The sequence below is a fragment of the Sorex fumeus genome, unplaced genomic scaffold, assembly GCF_029834395.1.
Source record: "Sorex fumeus unplaced genomic scaffold, SorFum_2.1 ptg000078l, whole genome shotgun sequence".
In the NCBI taxonomy this organism is placed as follows: Eukaryota; Metazoa; Chordata; class Mammalia; order Eulipotyphla; family Soricidae; genus Sorex; species Sorex fumeus.
In genome coordinates, this window is record NW_026606135.1 from 11,738,455 (window position 1) to 11,757,793 (window position 19,339).

The 19,339-nt window shown below is 55.1% G+C and overlaps 1 protein-coding gene across 1 annotated transcript in view; it reads right to left on the reverse strand.

The window, feature by feature from the left end:
* The window catches only part of LOC130038615 (vacuolar protein sorting-associated protein 33A-like), a 140,444-nt gene that overhangs the window by 92,469 nt on the left and 28,636 nt on the right, over positions 1 to 19,339 (reverse strand).

The window sequence follows — 19,339 nt, forward strand, 5'->3', positions numbered from 1 at the left end:
CCAGCTTTGACTTGCGGCCCCGCAATGGACAGAAGTCGAGGCCCCTCTGCATGTCGACAGGGGTGCAGAGGGACAGGAGGGAGCAGGGAGGGACGGAGAGAGCAAACAAGCAACACCAAGCGCCAAGCGTTCCCCAGAGTCTCTGGGCCCCGCTCTGACCCTCAGATGCCCCCTTCAGCTCCCCCACTTCAGCCCTAAGGCGGCCTGAGCCCTGAGCACCGGAGGAAAGGCCCATCCCTGCTCCTGTCACCGGTGGTGGCTGGGAAGCCACTCGCCTGCCCCCCGGAGCTGCTCAGCCCACCCGGTCCTGTTCCGCCTCTCGCCCCTGGGGCCTGGGAGTCTGTGGGGGCCTGAGCATCGCACAGGGCGGGGAGGGGGCTGCTTACTAGTCCCGTGTGGCTGGGCCTGCTGCTCACGGATGAGGCCACGGAGCTCACGGAGCTGAGCGAGGAGGCCGACGGGCGGCGCTTCAGGCTGGCGGGGGTGGTGGCCATCACTGGCCTCACGGGGGCCACCTTGGCCTTGGCCAGCATTGTGGAGGGGAAGTCGATCTTGGTGACTTTGTGAATGCGAACAAACAAGCCACACTTGGGCTGACACTGGAAGTACCTGCGGACCACGAGGAGGGGAGGGACAAAAAACACCTTTGGCAAGAGAGACAGGCGCCGACCGTGGAGGCCACTGAGTCCCACAGTCTCACACCCCCACAAACTAACACGCTCCCACAGCCCCACACTCCCACCCCAACAAACACTCCCACACTCTCACACCCCAACCAACAGTCCCACACTCTCACACTCCCACTCACCTCAACAAACACACTCACACCCCAACCAACACTCCCACATTTCCACAGCCCCACACTCATACACACTCACTCCCCAACAAACACACACACTCACACCCCAACCAACACTCCCACACACTCACACGCCAACAAACAATCCCACATGTCCACATCCCCACACTCACACACACTCACTCCCCAAGAAACACCCACTCACACACAACCAACACTCCCACACTCTCACACCCTAACCAACACACACTCACACCCCAACAAACACTCCCAGACTCACCCCAAGAAACACACACACTCACATCGCAACCAACACTCCCACACTCTCACACTTCCACCCCTACAAATACACACACTCACACCCCAACACACACTCCCACATTTCTCATACCCTCCCACAGCCCCACACTCACGCACTCTCAAACCCCAACTAACACACACTTACACCCCAACCAACACTCCCAAACACTCTCACCCCAACAAACACTCCCACACTCACCCCAAGAAACACACACACTCACACCCCAACCAACACTCCCACACTCTCACACTCCCACCCCAACATACACACATACTCACAGCACAACAAACACACCCACATTTCCACAGCCCCACACTCACACACACTCAAACCCCAACTAACACACACTTACTCCCCAACCAACACTCCCAAACACTCTCACCCCAATAAACACTCCCTCACCCCAAGAAACACACACACTCACACCCCAACCAACACTCCCACACTCTCATACTCCCACCCCAACATACACACACTCACAGCACAACAAACACACCCACATTTCCACAGCCCCACACTCACACACACTCAACCCCAACAAGCACTCATACCCTCCCACAGCCCCACACTCACGCACGCACACCCCAACTAACACACACACTCACACCCCAAACGATATTCCCACACTCCCACACACTCAAACCCCAACTAACACTCCCACACTCCCAACGTCCCACACTCACAAACACTCACACGCCAACAAAAACACACTCACACTCAAACCCCAACAAACACTCCCACACTCCCACAGCTCCACAGTCACACACACGCACACCCAACCAACACTTGCACGCTCTCAAACCAACAATGACACACTCTCATTCCCTCACAAACATGCTCACACCCCCACCAACACTCACATGCTCATGCCCTCACCAACACTCTCACAGCCCCACACTCACACGCTCACATACACACACCCTCCTACATACATATCCACACTCCGAAGCACACACATTCATACATTCACACACACACTCCCTCGCACGCCGCCCACCCCCACCGCGCAAACCAAGGGCGATTCGAAGCAGCCTCCCCGGCATCTGAAGGGCGACAGCAGGCCGGGGGGTTCCTGCGGGCCGAGCACAGCTGCATGTGGGAGCCCCAGGCTGTCCCCACATCCCTGCAGGGTTCCCGAGTGCCACCGGAAGTGGCCCCGCCTAAGAACCAAGTGAAGTGGCCTGCAGTCCCCTCACCACCTCCCGGGCACCGTGAATTGCCCCAGGCTGTCTGGGGGGGCAGGAGGACCCACCTCGTTCTAGCCACGGCGCCATCGTTCTTGCCCAGCGGCTTGTCCAGCTCCACGCCACACCAATTCCCCTTAGCGAAGTCCGTCTCCCCGAGAAAGCGCACCACACCGGCCTTCACGCCTCCCACCTGCCGGAGGGACGCGGGTCAGGCACCATGGACTGCGCACAGTGCCCCCACCCCCGAGAAGGAACATTCTGGCTTCAGAGTAGGTATTTCCTTAAGAAACCCCAAAGGTCAAGGTGCCACTTCCCCCCGCAACCCCTACGGCGTGAGCAGACGCTGCTGCTCAGTGTCCATGCAAGGCAGCGGCGTTCACACCCACTCGCTGTCACTGGCGGCCTGGCTGACCACACCCCTGGGAATCTCTGACCCAGGACAGCCACCTGGTGTGGCCAGGGGGTCGCTGCCCCGCGGGTGTGGGAGCGGAGCCCCGGCAACCCCACCGCTGGAGAACAATTCAGTCAGAAACCAGCTAAAGGAAAATGACTGTTCTCATATCTTAGCGGAGTTCGATTTTCCAATTCTCCTTCACTATGCCTTGGCTTGATGCTTGGCCCCTGGGATGCAGAGCAAAACAGAATCACAACGCTGGACACTGATGGGAATGCTGACAAAAAGGGCCAGAGCACCGGGGGAAGGGCACTTGCTTTGTGTGCGGCCACCTGGGTTCAATCCTCAACACCCAAGATGGTCCCCCTAGCCCGCCAAGAGTGATTCCTCAGTGCAAAGCCTGAGTGACCCATAAGCACTGCCAGGAGTGGCCCCAAAACCAAAAAGTCGAAACAGAAAGGAGAGAGAGAAAGAGAGAGAGAGAGAGAGAGAGAGAGAGAGGAACCTCAACTAATCATGCCCGAGAGCGTGGTTTTCTTTTTTCGGGTCTGGGGTAGGACTGGGTTCACGTGGTCGGGGGTCACTCGCAGCACAAGGGGTAGCAGCGTCACCCAGGACTGTCTCTGTGAGTCCTGAAGTGCCATCTGCAAAGGCTCTGGCACAGCCTCCATGGCCAGATGTGGGCCCTGGGCACTGTGAGTGTGACAAGGAATAAAACAGCAAGAGAGAGGTGGCTGGGGTGGCAGCCCTGGGGTGAGAAGAGGCTGCAAAGTTCCTGTCTCACAGCTGGTCATCGGCACAGAACATGCCGTCCCTGACCCGGAAACAGCCTCCTGGAACAGCACAGCTGGAAGCCAGTCAAGTCTCTCAAGACCCTGACATTATATCCTGGAAATATCATCTGCCCAAAACTGCTGCAAGCCTGTCTCCAGAACATTCTGTCAGAGCTCAGCTGGAGAGAAGGGAAGTGATCTCCCAAGTTCAGGAGAACCACCGCACATCAGCCCGGAGAAGCTCTTCACGGTTGGACTCTGAGACGCCACAGGACGGACAGAGTGACCTCCCGCTCTGAGACACCATAAGACTGACCAGAGCGACTGACTGTCCCGCTCTGCGACCCCTGCCTACTTGCGAGCACAGACGGGACTTGAGGTCAGAGCTGGGCATTTCCAGTGACCCCAATAAGGGTCCCTGAGTCTCCAGAGAGAACCAAAGTAGCACAAGCATGGGGGCAGTCTGTCCACTGCCAGTGACAGGGAGTGCCGGGGGCAGGGGACCATCTTCCACAGGCCTGGAAGCTGGAACAGCCATGTCAGAGCCTTCGAAGGGCTCCTCGGAGGTCAGTCCCGTAAGCATCAGGGCCAGCTGGCGCAGAACCTGGACTTCCTGTGCGCAGGGAAGAATGGGGCAAAGGGCAGGAGGCCCTTTGGAGAGCCGGGAGGGCGCCAGTCCTACATGGGAGCTTCGCCTCAGTGCCCCGAGGCCAGCCCCCACTCGCCACGGCCTCCTGACCCCGGCTGCGTTAGGCCGTGGAGTGCCAAGCAAACCTTCCTTGAATTAGGAAAAAGACCAAATAAAGTGTTTGGGTTTTCTTTTTTCCCCCTTCTTCTTTCAGAAAACAGCTCTTATGCTGGTTGTGGTCCCCCAAAAAAACCCTCAAAAACTTTTTTTTGAAAGGCGTGCTGTAGCTGAGGTATGGAGCGATGGAACAGCACAGAGGGCAGGACATTGGCCTTGCACACACCTGCCCAGATGTGGTCCCTGAGCACAGGGCCAGGACTCAGCCCTGAGCACCACCACCAATAAATAAATAACTGATCAGAGTTATTCACCGCAAAGCCAGTGGCGGTGTCCCCGCTCCCTTGTTCCAACAACACTGGTGTCCCCGTGTCCGGGTGTGGACGGTTGTGAATGCAAGTTAAAAAAAAAAAGTCTTTTTTCTTCTTTGGGTCTTTGGCTGACACCTGGCGATGCTCAGGGGTGACTCCTGGCTCTGCATTCAGGAATCATTCCTGCGATGCTTCAGGGACCCTATGGGATACCGGGGAACCCAGGTTTGCTGAGTGCAAGGCAAACGCCCTCTCCGCTGTACTACTGCTCCAGCCCCCCAAACAGTCTTTAAACCGTGTGTCTCCTCCAGCTCCAATTCCCTCCCCGTGTTACTCTTTGGCTACCCCCGAACCCTGACCGTGACCCTCCAGGACCTTCCGAGGGCCACCCTGTGCCTGCAGGCGGGTCCCCTCACTGCTCTCCTCTCCTGCCTCCACCGCTCAGACACCGGCCTGGCGGTGGCCATCCCTGTGGTCCCTGGGAAGCCACTGGCTCTGGGCCAGCCCCCAGTCTGTCTGGTCAGAGCCGCCCGTCTCAGACGTCCCCAAGGGGACATTTCCTGGCCACTTCCCACGGGTTCTGAAAGCGTTATTGAGTGCTTCTGCTGGGGGAGAACAGTTGTCTACAGCCAAGCGCCTCTGCTTTGGGGACCTGTGCAGAGGAATGGGCTTGGGGTGGACTGAGGATGCCACGTGCAGGGACCTGGTGACCCCCACCAGAAACTCATCTCACGGGGGTGCCCCCTCGCCCCCACCAAAGGCCTTCCAGGAGCTGCTCAGAGAAACACAAGAGCAGGTGCTGAGTCTGAAGATCGAGCAACCAAGTCAGCAAAACATACTTTTGAGAATGTTCCGGAGACGGGTCCCTACCCGTGGCCTACCCAGGGTCCATCCCCGACACCCCAGATGGTCCCCTGAGCCCTACCAGGAGTGATTCCTGAGTTCAGCACCAGGAGGAAGCCCTGAGCACGGCCAGGTGTGGCCCAAACACCAAACCACACACGTCTGGAGAGACGGCTCAGGGCTTGCGCACGGAATGGCCCGGAGCGGCTCGGGATGAGCCCTGTGACGCCCCAAACACAAACATCACAAACCAGAGAAATGGAACCGATTTCCAACTTCGTTCATTGGTTTGTTTTTTGAGTCACAGTCATAGTGCTTAGGGCTTACTCTTGGCTTGGTGCTCAGGGATCACTCCGGGATGTGCTTGGGGGACTGTACATGGGACCAAGACTTAAACCCCGGGTCAGAGGCGTCCAAAGCACACGGCCTCCACACGGCATGACCCCTCCACCCTGTTTTGGCTAAACTGGTAAAACTGGCAGCATCCCCGCACGCATCCATCACACTGGAAACTGCAGGACCAGGCGTCCCGGCTGCTCGTGCTTCCACCCAAACCACGAGTCTGCAAAAGCAGATGGACCAGACAGGCGAATGGACACCCACCCACGACCGCTGCCCTCGGCACTCACCAGCACCCGGTCCCCGAGCTTCAGCTCCTGCTCCCCGTTCTTGAGGGAGCCAGCCTCTGAGAGGTTGGAGATGGACTCGCTGGCCGTCCTGGTCAGGTTGCTGATGTGAGGGGTGGCCGGTGCCTCCTTCGCGGAGGGCTGGGGCGCCTTCGGGGTGGCGGCAGGGGCCGGGGAAGCCGACAGGTGCGGTGTGGCCCGGGCAGCAGGCGCTGGCTGTAGGCCGTTGGTCTCATCGTCGGCCTGCAAGCTCCTGCTCAGCTTGCATGGCCGGGTGAAGATGCCCTTCAGCGGCTCGCACTGGAAGTAGCGCACACCCGCCACCGAGCCGTCGTTCTTGCCGATGGGCTCGTCCAAGACGATGCCAGCCCACTGACCAGGGGCAAACTGGGTCTCCCCGAGGAACTGGATGAATCCAGGCTTGTTCCCCTTCACCCAGACTCGTTCCCCGACCTGGAAGTCGTCCACAAATTCCTCCTGCGTCTCCGAGGAGGGGGCGCTGGGGGTTTTCTCCCCAGGCACGGACTCCTCAACGGGAGCAGCCGCTGGAAGAGCAGAAAGGGTCAGAAGGGTCAGAAGGGTCAGGAAGAGTCTGTCCAGGTCCAGTTAAAGTGTGGTTGGGGGGGGGGCACACCCAGCAGTGCTTGGGGCTACTCCCAGTCAATGCTGGGGGCTGCTTGTGGTGAAGCCTGGCTGGGCCCGCTGTGAAGGGGACGTGCCTACCTACTGCAGCATCCCAGGCCGCAGTCATATCTGGGCAGCTGAGGGGAAATCTTTGGACACACCCCGTGATGCTACGGAGCAAGCCAGGTGAAAGCTCCAACCCAGTGTCTTATTTCTGCTGTGTCCACTGGCCCATCTTCTTTTTCTTTTAGGGGGGGAGCACCCCAGCCAGTCCTCAGGGCCTATTTCTGGCTCTGCGCTCAGGGTCACTCATGTGAGGTTGAGGCTGGAGAGTCCCATGGGGTGCCGGTTGCCCTCCCCACTGTCCTGTGGCTACGGCCGGCAATGAGGCCCTTTAGTCCAGGTGAGTCCACCTCCCTCAGCCTGTCCCCAACCCGGGCGAGGGGGCTAGCAGTTAGGAGGGAGCGTGTTGGTCGCCTCAGCTGTCACCAGTTGCCGTGACACTAAAGTCACACAACGTGAGACTCGTGTGTGAGAGCTGTCCCCAGAGCCATGAACGTGCCTACAGCTCAGGGAGCACTTCCCAGGCGAGGACTCGGGAGGGGGTTCCCGGGTGGGAATGAGTCTCCCCTGGACCGGGCTGAGCGCACTTACTGGCCGAGGGCGCCTTCAGGGCCCAGCTCCCATACTTGAGGTTCTTGGTGGGGGCCTTCAGCCCGCTGGGCCTCAGCAGACTCATGGTCAGGTGGTCAGACGCTGCCGCGGCCACTACTGGGCCCTGACCGTCGAGCCCACTGTGGGGCCTTCTGAGGCACACTTGTTCTCAGGGATAAATCTCTGAAGAGCAGAGGAGAGAGTCTGTCTCAGGGGAGCGACCACAGCAGCTTCCGGAGCCCAGAGAGCTGCCAGTCTGACACTCGCCACCCCGAGTGCGACCCCCAGCCTCCCGCACAGCCCCCTGAGCCCATCAAGTGTCATTCCTGTGCAAAAACTCAATCCAAAACAGACAAACAAACAACTGCAGATTCGGGGCCAGAGGGCAGAGGGGACAGGTACTTGCCCTGCGGGCAGCTGACCCTCACGCCCTCCCTGGCATCACACCCACCCCCAAACACATTCAGGAGCCAGAAATCGTCCCTGAGCACTGCGAGTGTCACTGACCACCTCCCTGTCCAGACACTGACTAGCCGGGAGGCGACTCAGCAGTGATCGCTGGTCTTGTGTGTGCGCGTGTGCGTATGTGTGTGTGTGAGAGGCCAGGGTTACACACAGAAGCTAAGGCAAGCAACACGCACACTTTTTACTATGGGCTGAGAACTGCCAGGGAAAAGGGCCCAGCAAGACTGCGCCAAAGGGGGGCTGGAGAGCGATAGCACAGTGGTAGGGCGTTTGCCTTGCACGCGGCCGACCCAGGTTCGATTCCCAGCATCCCATATGGTCCCCTGAGCTCTGCCAGGACTGATTCCTGAGTGCAGACCCAGGAGTAAACCCTGTGCATCACCAGGTGTGACCCAAAAAGGAAAAAAAAATTGCGCCAAAGGGGAGCGAAGGAGGTTTTGGCGTTTCCTTCGTTCCTTGTGACGCTGCCCAAGTTTGATAACCACAAGCCAGTATTAACTCCGTTTCTTAACCCACAGAACTGAGGCAGACAGGTGGATGGGGGAAGCGTCGCCATGGCAATGGAACTCTGAGGAAGTCAACAAAAGCTTCATGGCCACCAAAAGACCACCTGAGGGCACGGGACCCAAGGTCTGGTCAAAATTAGCCCACATTAGGAGGCCCAGAGCAGGCTGGACCCCCCGAGGGAATAGGAACAAAGGCCAGGAAAGGAATTTCTAAGAGAACCTTGGACCACTCAACTCTACCCCCTTGGCAACCACCCTAGCAATGGACTCTAGGTAGCTAGAAACTCCCACCAGGGGCAGCCTGGGGAAAACCTGAGATTAGCCACCTTGAACCAAGGGAGGGCGCTCATGTGTGCCCGAGCCCAGGGACTGCTCTTGCCTACGAGGTCGGTCATGTCACGGGCTTCTCCCCTCCTGAGGTGTGGACTTTCGGACCGAACGCAACCTAGCAACCTAACGTGTTCAGTGGCTTTCTGCACCTCTGGAGAAGCCGCACTCTCTCTCGAGCGTGTTACTCCCTCCCTCATTTCCCCTTCCTAAAAGTCTCCAAATAAAATGTTCCTGCTTCATGCTCATCTCCTGAAATGCTTTTCTGCGAGAAGGACAAAGGCCCGGGGGCCTGAGGAGGTCGAGATTCGACTCCCTTTCCCTGAAAAGGGCAACCCCTCACTCCGGCCCGAGACCCCGGGAAGGCCTAGTGGGCGTCGTGGGGCTGGCAGGGCTCATCGCACTCATCAGTGCCAGCGCTCCAGCCAGTCCCGGGGGAGTGACATCTTCTCCTCTGCTTCTCATCAGCCCCCCATGAGGGCCCACTGACTTCAGAGTCATTCCACATTGAATAGAAAAGTCCGCAGGGGGCAGAGAGGCAGGACAGTGGGGAGGGCACTTGCCTTCTATCCAGTTGTCCTGGGCTCGATCTCCGTCAGCACAGGGACGTTAGCCGGCCAGGGTGATCCCTGGGCACAGCCAGGTATGGCCACCCCACCCCACCCCACCCAACCCCCACCCCACCCCCCCAAAATATATATATAACTACTAAAAAAACTTAAACGAACAACAGATTAAAAACTATCATACACTAAAGAACTGTTAAGAGAAAAAAGCCAACCGCACGCGGGGAAAAAGCCCAGAGACTCAGATTCACCTGTGTCACACTGCACTCGCAGCTTAAAGAACTGAGGTCTGCCAAACAGGCTCGTGCCAGTCTCCTACAGAGACTGAAAATGGCACTTGGAGTCTAGAGTGTTCCAAGGTAGAATGAGAATTCAGCAAGGAGGAGGGCATCATGGGCCCTTCTTAAAGGTGCAGGCGTCACCCTTCGTGACGCCAGGGTCTGGCTGAGGCTCCGGAGGGCTGCCCTGCAGACGCCAGCACTAGGTGGCCAATGTGCCTCTGGTCCCTGCGGGGCCCAGTTCTGGACTCCTGGGCCCTGAGAAAGTGGTTTCAGAAAACGTTTGACAAATGTTTATCAGTTACAGATCTCCAACTGAGGTCATTCGGTGTCCCCTGAGTGAGACCTGGACTCAATGACCGTGCCCAGGGCCCTCCTCAGGAGCCGGGCCATAAAATCTGTGGGCGGGGGGGGTGGGCGGAGGGGCAGAGCGACAGGGCAGAGGCCCTGAGCCGGACCCTGACAGCCCTGCTCTCTGTGACCCCAGTGCTGTGAGCAACACCTGCCGCACCGTGGCCAGGGAGTGGCCCAGCCCACTAAGGCCTGAGAGCTGTACAGAGGAGTATGGCCTGGCCTGCTCCGGATGGGAGCACAAGCTGAATGAGTGCGGGTCCCCTCGAGGATGAGTGAGCAGGAATGGGGGAGTGGTGGGGAGGTGGGGAGGGCGGAGTGACCTAACCTGGGGGCTCAGGACGGGACACCTGGACAGGACACCTGGACGGGACACCTGGCGGTGCTCAGGGCCGACTCTGATCCAGTCATCGGGGATCATCCTGGCAGGACCTGGTGGGGGTGACGTACAGGGTGGGGTGGGGTCAGTCGCAGGCAAGGCAGGCTCCTTGGCCCTGGGCTACCCTTCCGGGCAAGGATACCTATTTTCTATCTTTCCTTTTGTTTCTTGGGACACCCGGCAGTGCTCAGGGTTACTCCTGGGTCTGCACTCGGGAATCACTCCTGGCGGTGCTCAGGGGACCTATGGGGTGAGCCATGCACCAGGCAAGCGCCAAGTCTTGATGCCAAGGTGCCCACGAAACACAGTGTGCAACAAGGGACTCTACAGAGAACGTCAGGGACAGCAAAGGCTACGAGGAAGTCAATCAATTCTGAAAAAACACAAAAAGATGTGAAAGGAGGGGCTGAAGTGAGAGCACAGTGGGGAGGGGTTTGCCTTGCTCACGGCTGACCAAGGTTCGATCACCAGTCCTGAGCACTGCCAGGAGTAATTCCTGAGCATCACTGAGTATGACCCAAAAAGCCAAAAAAAAGGAAAAAAAACAGCGCTAAAGAAAATGTGTTTGAGCTTCACGCCCTACCGAGGTCGCCAGTTGCCCCCCACGAGCGGCTCTCTGGCACGGCCACGACTCCAGAGCACAGAAACCAATCTCTTAATTATCTAACTTTTAATAGAAATATTTCCAGGGTTAATAAGTAAAAGAGCAGAAATCCAAACCCAGCTGTAGAAAGCAAATCATTTCAGAACACTTTTTCAGGATGTCTGATTTGGGGGGGGGGTCATAAACTCTAAAAAATAATGGTGCATCTTTTATCGAAACAATGAATCTAGTCAAAGTAGACAGAGTGTTAACTAGAACTCATCTGCCTCACAGGAATTGGGAGGGGTGGGTTGTGGCGTTCTATTGGGGTTCGTGATTAAAAATAAGTATTGGTAAAGGGAAATGTGTTTGATATTTACGCGACTGAGACCTAAACCTGAAAGCTCTGTAACTTTTCCCACAGTGATTCAATAAATAAATAAATAAATTATAAAAAAAAAAAGAAAAAAAAGAAAATGTGTTTGAGCCTCACTGTCTCCCTGAGACTTGAGCACTTAATGCCGTGTGTGAGCCCAGTAGAGTCTCCGGCTTGAACAAGCCCCGACCCCCTCACCCCCATGCTCCTGTGTTTGGAACATGACCCTAAATCCTGTGATGGGACCACATGTGTCCATGACAAAGGCACTAGCAGGCTCACACCCTAGAACATCCCTGCTTCACACAGGCATGGCACACGGGTCCTGGCCTGCTAGCAGCTGGCAGTGACTCGGCAGGAAGCAGAGGTGTGAGCCTGAACGTGGGTCAAGTCCGTTCCTTCAGCTTGGAGGGGAGGAATGTCCGAGAGGGGGTTTTGAGCATGGCCTCACAAGCATGAGGTCCTGAGTCCAAGTCCCCGGGGTCACACGTGCACCTGGCACAAAGCCGGCACAAACCAGGCAGCTCTGCTGTCCCAGCACCAAGCAGGAAGGGGGGTGACCCCAGGAGAAGGGCCACCGAGAGAGGAGGTGGACACCACAGAAAGGAGGAGGGAACACAGGGCAGGAGTTGAGGGCTGCAGGCCCGGGAGCACCGGGCAGAGAGCAGCCCTGGGGAGCAGGAGGCCAGGCGGGCGCCCCTTGTCACGGGCCACTCGAGGCAGTCGCACAAGCCGTGTGCAGACCCACGAGGCTGACAGGGCGCCAGGGACAGGGCAACCCCAGCAAGGATTTTTCTTTAAGTTTTGGGCCATGGGGCCAGAACTCTAGTACAGCGGGGTGGGTGTTTGCCTTGCACACAACTGACCCGGGTTCAATCCCGGCATCCCATAGGGACCCCAGAGCACCTCCAGGAGTAAGTCCTGAGTGCAGAGCCAGGAGTGACCCCAGAGCATGTCCAGGTGTGACCCAAAAACAAAACAACAGCAGAGCAAGCGGAAGGGCCCGGAAGCTCCGAGCCACGGAAATGCCGAGGTTGGCGCCCATTCGCCCCCGCCCCCCACCAGGCCAGGCCGGCCTGGGATCAAGGTGCCTGAGCATCCCCAGACAGGATCTGTCTCAGCGGCTCGGTGCGTTATCTCAGCCTATCACCCAACTCGACTGGGATTGACTCTGGTTATCTCCTTGACTGGTTACCTTGGGCATCTCCGGGGCCAGCCGCCAAGCTCCGTCCTCCCACCTGGCCAGGGCGGGATCAGGTGTCAGCAGCTGGGCCCTGAACACCCCACCTGCCCATCCAAACGCAACGCAAGCACAAAGGCCAGGCTCACCCCCAACTCGTAGGACACGACCAAGCTAGGGGCCCCGGAGAGCACTGGGCCCGAGGAGGGGTCCCAGAGATCCCCAAATTTCCCTTGCTCGACGGCCCGGCCCAGCAATCTGCATCAACCACTGGGCCCGAGCTCTCTGCTTGCTCAGCGAAATGCAGCACCTCACACCTGTGTTTGGAGGGGAGGAACACCAAACTTTTTTTTTGGCTTTTTGGGTCACACCTGGGGATGCACAAGGGTTATTCCTGGCTCTGCACTCACAGGGGTTACTCCTGGCTCTGCACTCAGGAGTGACTCCTGGCTCTGCACTCAGGAGTTACTCCTGCATTGCTCAGGGGACCATATGGATGCTGGGACTGGAAGCGAGTTGGCCACATCAAAGGCAAAAGCCCTACCCACTGTGCTATCTCTCCAGCCCCAGAACTCCAAACTTTATATAGAAAACAATGTATTTCACAATGCCTTTTCAGCCATTCTGATTGTTGGGGGGTAAATTCTAAACAATCATGGTGCATCTGCATCTTTTGTCGAAACAATGAATGTAATCAATGTAGAGAAGTGTTAAGTAGAAATCATCTGCCTCACAGGCATTGGGTGGGTGGGAGCTGGGGTATAGTGGGGTTCTTGGTGGTGAAAAATGAGCACTGGTGAAGGGTGAAGGGAAAGGTGTTTGATTATTGCATGACCGAGACTTAAATCTGAAAGCTTTGTAACTTTTCCCACGGTGATTCAATAAAATAAATAAATAAATAAAATTATGAAAAACAAAAAAAAGTAAGGTGGAGTTCAAGCCCAATTCAATCAGCTAATCGGTGGCTGAATAAATAGCAGTACTCCTACATTAAAAACAAACAAACAAACGAAACACACTGTAGTTGTGAGGCGAGTGCATCAGCAGCCTGATGGCACCTTCAGACTCCAGATACCCCAAAATTGCTGCTGTGCCTTTGGCCAGACCCCAAAAACTTGGGGCAAAGTTTACCAAGTAAGTAAACAGCCAAAGTTAGGTACGTGGGAAACACACCCACAAGCCACCTCCGGCTCAGCTATGTCATTCGAGGCATGGCCTCTCTGCTTCCTGGTTGAACTGCTCAATGGCCATGATCCCAGAGACTCAGAAACAAATCTCGAAACCCAGGGGCTTTTGGCAGAAAGGCGTCTGGTCCCTGCAGTGCTGGGCCCATGGGTTCATGCCTTGGCCTGTTCCCCCTGGCAGCCAGGTGGCCGCTATCCTCCAGAGGTCACTGGACAGTCAGGCTTGGGCCCTCAGTGACAAAACTTGTTGGGCCTCACAGGATGGGGGTGGAGCCAGTCCTGTCCTCCCTGTCCCAACGAGACCCCAAGTCATCGTCCATGAATGGCCTCTCTGACTCCTGATCAAGCTGCTTAATGACCAGGATGCCAGAGACTCAGGAGCAAATCTCGGAACTCAGCAGGTTTGGGCAGCAATCCCTCCAGATTGAAGTGTTCAAATTTGGAATTTCAAAATCACGTGGCCACTACTACAGCCACACAACATCATAGGTTATTCATAACCAGCAATAGAAAACAAACTGTCTACTGTTGCCTTTTCAGTAGATCTGAGTGTTGGGGTAAAATCTCAAACAATAATTGTGGGTCTGGTGTCAAAATATCGAATGTGATCAAAGTCGAGAGAAAATAATTTGGAAATCATCTGCCCCACACGTAGGGGGAGGGTGTGGGATGGGGATATACTGGGGTTGTTGGTGGTGCAAAATGGGCGCTGGTGAAGGTATGGGTGTTTCATTGTATGACCAAGACTTAGACCTGAAAGCTTTGTAACTGCTCTCATGGTGATTCAATAAATAAAATCATAAAAAATGAAAAAAAAGTAAGGTGGAGTTCATGCACAATTCAATCAGCTAATCAGTGGCTGGATAAATAGCAGTACTCCTAAATAAAAAAAAGAGAGAGAGAGAAATCCAGAAAAACACGGCAAATCTGTACCCCAAGCACACTCCTCCCCAAACGATCCATTTTCCCCCACCCGAGATAAAGCCGACATGCTATGGGTCACATCCTCCTGCCACTGACCCCCAAAACCCGACGCTCCCTCCTCCCACCCCGGGGACTGATGGCACAAACTCCATCTTTGTTTCACGCCATACATGAGACATTTGTCACTAGAACCTGATGATTCACTTCAGAACCTCAACAGAAGCCACAAAGATGGGGAGCCCTGCTCGGGGAGCACCATGCAGGGGCTGCTCAGAACTTCTCTGCCTCTGTCCCCCGCCTGCTCTGGGGACGATGCATAGACAAGTGGCCAGGGGTTGAGACCAGAGGAACCAAGCCTGGAGGAAGCGGGTGCTTGTGTTTTGTTTTCTCTGGAGGCCTGTAACTACGGCTCCTCTTAAGAGACAAAGAAGGCCACAAATACGCAAACACTCTGAACTCGGTTAGCACCCAACTCTGATTTAACGCCAAGATCTGCTCTAAATGAACCTTGAAAGGGTAAGCTAAATATCTCTCAGGGAAGCAAATAACCTTAGGGGATTATCTGCTCTGGTACTAAAAATGGGAAAAAAAAGTCTGTTTTGTATTTCTTGAAAATGTCAGCTGGACTCAAAGCTGGGGTTTCCGAAGGCAGTTCTATTTCATCCTGCAGCACAAATGCTTCCTCCTTGCTAGAGCTTTGGCTCACGTCTGTCCAGCATCTTCTGGACAGGGAAACACCAGCCCTGGGAGGTGTGGCATGATGGGACACTGGCACACAGGAAGCACCTCAATTTGGGTCATTTTTCCCCCTTAGGACTCCGAGGACCCCTTACCCCTCAGGCAGCACCGCATGACATTCTATCAGGAAGTTACATAAAAATCAGTCTTCTGTTCCAAAGAAAATTTCAGGAGCTGCAGACACAGTTCAAGACTATATACAGCCTGAAGGCACAGGACATATGCAAACGGCATCTATTCACTGTCATCAGCGAGCCTCGTCACCCGTCTAATGCTGGCATTCAACTTCAAAATATCCAGATAGAGGAAACTTTTATGTGTCAGGGGGGAAAATCAGAGTTAGCAAGAGCTCGAAGAGAAGAGCAAGCCGGCAAACAGGACTGAGAGAAGGTGACCGGACGTGAGGCCGGTCTCTGGCCTAACCCGGGTCCCAGCCCCAGCTGCCCTGCAGAACCCACCAGGGGACACCCCACATGCCTCAGAAAACTCACGGACACCCCACATGCCATGGAATCCCCCCAACGCTCACAGCCACTCAGGTCTGACTCACACACGCCCTTCCATGCAAAAGAGCTGAAGGAACAAGGATCCCCAGGTCGAAGCTTCTAGTGTTGGGGCTGGAATGATAGTACAGCGGGGAGGGCATTTGCCTTTCATGCAGCCAACCTGGGTTCAAATCCCGGCATCCCATATGGTCCCCTGAGCACCGCCAGGAGTAAATCCTGACTGCACAGCCAGGAGTAACCCCCGTGCATCTCCGGGTGAAAAAATTAACAATAAAAAGATAACACCGTGGAGGTGTGCAGACTGGGGGCGGGGTGCAGAGGGAGACCTCCCAGAGAGCCTGGCCCAGAGTGAGCCTAACATCCCCAAAGACCCCGTAGGATGGCTCCTCCAGGTCTGGGGTGCAGCCTCACACTTGAGTCTAAGCCACCCTGGTCAGGATGTCCAAAGAGTCCTCAGAAAAGAACCGGAAACTCTGCATTGGAGCAGACCACAGAGGATGATGCAGGGGAAGGAAAGCATTAGGGGGCCTCTTTCGAACTGCTCAGGGGCCCAGGTGACTGTTCAGAGCGGGAACTGTGTCTGCCTGCGGACAGCTAAACCGGCTCCTGCCCGGCCCTGCCCAGCCCCGAGCACCCAAACAAAACATTCATGTTTAAAAACGGCGTATTACTACAGAGACACCTCTAACAACTCCCACCCGGCGAGGCTCAAGGGATAGGCTCTGCACTCAGGAATTATTCTGGTGGTGCTTTGGGGACCATATGGGATGCTGGGGATTGAACCTGGGTCAGCTGCGTGCAAGGCAAATGCCCTCCCAATGTATATTGCTCCAGCCCTTGTAATTCCTCTTTAAAAGCCCCTAGGGTCATATCTGGTGGTGTGTGGGTCCCTCCTGTCCTGAACCCGGGGCTCCCCAGGTGATGTTGGGGCTCTAGCCCTCTAAGCTATATCCCCACCACCCATAATTCTGTATTAAAAAAAATTTTTTTGAAGTTAACCACAGGGGCCGATGGCACAGCGGGTAGGGCGTTTACCTTGCACATGGCCTACCCAGGTGAGATTCCTCCTCCTTCTCGGAGAGCCCGGCAAGCTACCAAGAGTATCCTCCCCGCATGGCAGAGCCTGGCAAGCTCCCTGTGGCATATTCGATGTGCCAAAAACAGTAACAACAAGTCTCAGAATAGAGACGTTACTGGTGCCCGTTCCAGCAAATCGATGAACAATGGGAGGACAGTGCTACAGTGCTAACAACAGAGGCCAGAGCGATAGTGACCAATGCCAGGCTACTAGAGTGCCAGGAGTAACCTCTGAGCATCGCCAGATGTTTCTCTCTCTCTCTCTCTCTCTCTCACACACACACACACACACATGCGGGGGGCCCCGCCAGACCACTCTCCGGCCTGCGGAGGTGGCCCTAGGATCCGTAGGTGCTGGGAAGGACCGACCGAATGAACACGAGACACAAGAGACAGAATACAGCTCAGAAACAGAGAGAAAAAGGGACAGGACTTTATTGGGGGCAATCAGGGTATATATCCATTAGTGAGGCAGCTACACAAAAGGTCGTGCCCATATATGGTTAGGAAGGTTTGTTTTCACCTATCATGCATTACAAGGTTTATGTGTATCTGGTACCAGACACGAGGTGATTACACAAAGGGCCATGTCCATATGATTTACCAGACATGAGGTAGATACACAAAGAGCCATGTCCATATGATTTATAAAATTTACATGCATCACCTACCAGACACGAGATAGTTACTTCTTGTTATTACTGACAGCCATGACAGATGTTCTCTCAGGATAACCATACATCAAGATAACCATACATAGCACTGGTTTTGCCTGTTGCGGGGTCACGTAGGTCAAGATGACCATACATAGCACAGGCTGTGCCTGCCGTGGTGTCCGTAGGTCAGGATGACCATACAGGCACTTAGGCCTTGGTCAGTTAAAGGGCCAGCTTCCCACACACACACACGTTAACAACACGTGTCTACACTGCATGATCTGCTCTGCTGTAACTGGGAGTGGGGTGAACCTTTGCATTATCAGCCCAGTTCTACTCTTCTCAGTGGATTTCACAGGGCCGTTTAGCCCCCAGGGCATTTGCGAGGGCCCAGTGCCAAACTCGCTGATATTACATACACACATTTTTACTCAGTCCCACCTCATGATTGGCGCCGGGAGCATTGGGGCTGGGCACGGGTTCAGGCTGACTCCCTGGCTTAGCACTGGGGGTCACACCAGGAGAGGCTTGGAGGACCATATGGGGTGTCAGGGAATGAACCCGGGTCGGCCAGGGGCAAGGCAAGTGCCCTACCCACCTTACTATCTCTCTGGCCCTGGTACGCCGTTTTTAGAGGACATTATCAAACTGATGTGTTTCCCACTTGCATCTTCCCCTTCATTCCGGTACTTATTTTCCCTTTCCCTCCCTTTCTCGCTGAGGCTGAGGGTCACACACTCTAGGTGGTGGTTACCCACTTGGGGGCGGGGGGTCTCACTCGGGCTGCCAGAACTCCAGCCATGCACAATTTTCCCTATTTACAGTGAATAATATGTCATAGGAAAAACATCTGGTTGAATGTGTAAACACACAAAAAATAAAAGGGCCGGTGGTCTATCTCTCCCGCTGCCCGCGTTCGGTGGTCTCAGGCCGTTTCCCAATCCAGGGAGGTGGATGGCGTTGGTCAGGCGAAGGAAGGAAACGGGGACCAGGCTGGTTGGTCTTAGCAGCAGTTTATTACAGGGAAGAGATGTATGTCATGGAGGCCCCAGGATCTCTCAAGCATGTGCTCCTTTGTTCTCTCAGCTTCTGTCCTCAGCCCCATCTTCCCAGGTTCTCTGATGCACATGTCCCCCCAGAGAGCCCTTAAATCTCCCTTATATAGATCACAGTACCTCTAAAGGGCGCAATATAATGATGTCATCAAAAGGAGTTACAGAAAGAACATTGAGGCAGCAAACCATACATTGTTTCTTTATATCCACACTGTTTCTTTACAAGTGCAGGCCAGGAATCCTGGCCTCACCTTTTACAAGCTATAAGCACTTGGATTAGCACAACAAAGACCAGTCCCTAGAGCTTGAAATCTACATCAGCCTGCCTGGAGCCAGGCATCTACATCCCAAAGATCAGGCCTGGCTTACCACCTGGGATCTGCATACCTAAGGCCAGCTAGGTTCCTGTGAGCTAAGGGAAACTGCCTCAATATACTGAAATCATTTACTGAAGGCAGTTTGAAGGGGAGAAAGTTCAGTCTCATCCAAGCTAGTCAGGACACACAGGGAAACTGCTTCTAGGACGTGTTTCTCCTCTCCTTGTCCAACCAACATATAAGCATACATATAATTTTGTATGGACACAGTAAGAAATACTTTGAGCTTATAGAATTGCTCTCCTAGGGCCATCTCGATCTCAGACTGCAGTGCTCAGGCCAGATATCTTTCCTATTCCTAGCAGCAGGGTCCTAGTCTCGTCGTTACTTTTGGATCATGACAGCATTTGCCTATGATCAAACTCTTAACTTATAGTTAAAATCATATTTGCAAACAAAAAACCACCTTTCAGAAAAAGACAACATTTAAAAAAGAAAAACTCCGGGGGGGGGCAGATAGGTAGTTCAGTGCGAAGGTGCTTCCCTGGTATCAAAGAGTCAAATATGGACCCCTGAGAACCCCTAAGAGTAATCCCTGAGCATCACCAGGTGAG